The sequence below is a fragment of the Mustela erminea genome, chromosome 1, assembly GCF_009829155.1.
Source record: "Mustela erminea isolate mMusErm1 chromosome 1, mMusErm1.Pri, whole genome shotgun sequence".
NCBI classification, from domain to species: Eukaryota; Metazoa; Chordata; class Mammalia; order Carnivora; family Mustelidae; genus Mustela; species Mustela erminea.
Genome location: NC_045614.1, coordinates 68940389 through 68943365, shown reverse-complemented (window position 1 = coordinate 68943365; position 2977 = coordinate 68940389). Strand labels below are relative to the sequence as shown.

The following is a 2977-nucleotide window of genomic DNA, read 5'->3' as shown; positions in this document are numbered from 1 at the left end:
CTTCCCAGACCCACCCCGCTACCACCACCTGTGAAACCTTAACATTTGATTTCCCTTCGTGAGGGAAGTTTTTGTTAGCTGTGTCTATAAAATTATGATAAACACTCTGTGCCTCTGTGCCAGCATCTGAAAGGACCGACAATAACACAACCTGAGCAGCTCTGGCCTTCCACATGGTGCTATGGGCGACATCTCCCTCAGGAGGTGTGTTGTAGCCATCTAACCATTGGCAGATCCCATGAGCTGTCTCTCTGCAGAGAGACCGTCACCACAGGCTTCTGACAAAGAGCGGATGCCATGCTAACGGCTGCTCATAATTACCAAGGGACAGTGCTTCTCCCTGCTGGATTGCAAGACAAATACCTATCCTGGTTCTTTTTCATAGAAAAATTAGGTTAAACAAATAATAATGCCCTCTTAGCTTCCCCTTGGACAAACTAAGTCTTTTTCTTCAGGAAATAATTGAAGAAAATTATTATTCAGGAAATAATTGGTCAGATTCTCAAATGAACTCCTTCTCAGTTCCTTGATCCAGTTCTGCCTGTAAGATGTACACAACCCTGTTTTGTCTCCTAGAAATTCCAAATGACTTAGCATCTCCAATACATCATCAGTCAGGACCTCCTGGGGCCCTGCTGGCATCCCCCCACACACTCACCTTGGATCCAGCCCAAGAGAGAAGATGGAGCAGGCAGGCAGTCTGGGCAGAAAAGCACCAGGGCTCAAAGCCCATAGTCAGAGAGGACATCCCTCAGAAGGAGCTGGTGAGTGACCTAACCATTCCCCACTCTCTTTCCCATTAGCCTGTTTGATTCTCATGACAGCACCTGTTCCACGTTCCCTGGCTTTACTTACTAGTATGATGCCTGACCCTGCACCGGACATAAGCTCTGTGTGTAGGGACTCAGGTCTGAGCTGTGTCTGTGTCTCTAGCTCCAAGAACAGTGCCTGGCACATAACAGAGACTCAAGTCATGCTTGCTGAATGAATGAATGGATGGATGGATGGATGGATGGATGGAGAGATGAAAGGAAATGAATGAATGGGAAGCAACAATTCACAGAGCTGCCCACTCTCTCCTTGATCTCTGCAGTAATCCCTGGCTTTGCACAGAGCATAAGGAAGCTGTTCAGGAGATTCTCATTAAAGCCGAAAAAGAGCAGGTGAGAACCTAAGTTCAGAAGCAGGGCTAAGATACGAGTTATAAAACAGAGGGATGCACTAAATATCATGCTTAGAAGCCCCAAGACCTGGCATCATAGTGTAGAGACAACTCTACACTATGCTGATATACTATGCATCAGCTCTGTGGTGATGTCCCAGGGCTGGGTTTTTGAAGACCAGAAATAATTGCATAAGGACAGGAAGGGGTGGAAGAGAAGAAAAGAGAGGTAGAAAGGAAGGAAGCCGGGCACTAAGCTAAGAGTGCAGAGAGAGAGGCTGAGAGGAGATGTGGGATCCTGTTCAGAATCTATAACGTGTCCGTGGGCCCAGATGCCGCCGCAGCCCTAAGAAGACAGACACAAACCTCTTCGGTGCCAAGGACAAGAGAAAGAAGCAGTTCTTGGACAATTTCTTCCTGCAGATCCAGCCACGTGTGAACATTAACCCTGACACAGATGTGCCACACTTCCCACAGAAGCTTCTCCGGACTGAGCCCATCACCTGTGTGTGGCAAGCCCTGACCTGAAGATGGGCAGCCTATGTGCTGATTCGCTGGCCTGGAGGTGACCATCTCTCCTAAGTCTTGTTGACAAATGTCTCTGCATTGCCAGTGATGTTCACTCATAACTCTCAGACCTTCATTTCAGCCAACCTTTCAGTTTAAAAATGTAACTTGCTAACTATCAGCGGTGGAAGAACATTTAGATAGCCTCAGTGTTTTTGCTAATGTATGTGGTCTTTTGTTTCAGGAGCTTTTACATGTCTGAAACACCTATAAAGAGGAGAGAAAAAATAGGTTTCAAGCTGAAATGGCCACTCGCCTATTTTGGAAAGAGCCCCGGGGTACTGTGTCATAAAATGCCTACTGTGTGCTGAGTGGTGACGCTAGATAGAGTGCACACTGCCTGTGTGGCCTGGGCTGCAGGGTCTGCCAGCCATCAGCTACTGAACGATCCTATTAAGGACTTAGAGTACCCAAAAGAAGATTGTAGTTATTGATGGAAAGATGTGTCTTCATTCTAATCATGACAAAATATCAGAAATACCCCAAATGAGGGATCTCCCCTATTCTCCTAAAAATGCTAGTGCCAGGCAAGACAAGCTAGGCGAGGAATTGTTTCAGATTACAGAAGATCAAGGAGACCTAACAGCCAGACACAATGAGCACTACTGGATGGGATCCTGGATGGAGGGAAAAGACACTGCTTGAAAGGATATAACTGAGGCAAAGGACACAATTTGAATATGGATTGTGACCCCATATCAGTGCAATTCTATTATACTTGTATCAATACAATGCTATTATATCAATGTTAAATCTCCTGAATTGAATAACTGTATTTGGTTATATTTTCAGGAAATAGAAGCTAAAATATTTAAAGATAAACTAACTCTCAAATGGTTTGGGGGAAAATGTGCAAGCATATATGTATATGTGTGTGTGTGTGTGTGTGTGTGTGTGTGTGTGTGTATGAGAGAAGAAAGGGGACAGAAATGGCAAAGCAATGAGTGTGAGTCCAGAATCCAACAGGGTTTCACTGAACTATTCTTACAATTCTTGTTTTAAGCTTTACATTATTTTATTTTCGAAGGAATAACTTTTCTTTTCTTTCTTTTTTTTTTTTTTTTAACTTTCTATGCTGAGGTATGTCATCTGTAAATACAGGCAATTGTTAGTAGTTTTTTTGGTCACTTTTTCTTTTTGAAGAGACAGAAAAAGTCAAATTTGAAGTAACTGACATCACATTTAGTGTCAACTTATTTGCCATGGTATGTCTTTAAACTCTACTATTACATGACTCCAGTAAATACT

The 2977-nt window shown here is 43.7% G+C and overlaps 1 long non-coding RNA gene across 1 annotated transcript; it reads left to right on the top strand.

The window, feature by feature from the left end:
• The first annotated feature begins 549 nt into the window (after positions 1-549).
• Positions 550-2761, top strand: LOC116570844. The gene is made up of 3 exons (XR_004277586.1): positions 550-764; positions 1586-1727; positions 1914-2761. It is a non-coding gene; the product is annotated as an uncharacterized LOC116570844 (long non-coding RNA).
• The last annotated feature ends 216 nt before the right edge of the window (positions 2762-2977 follow it).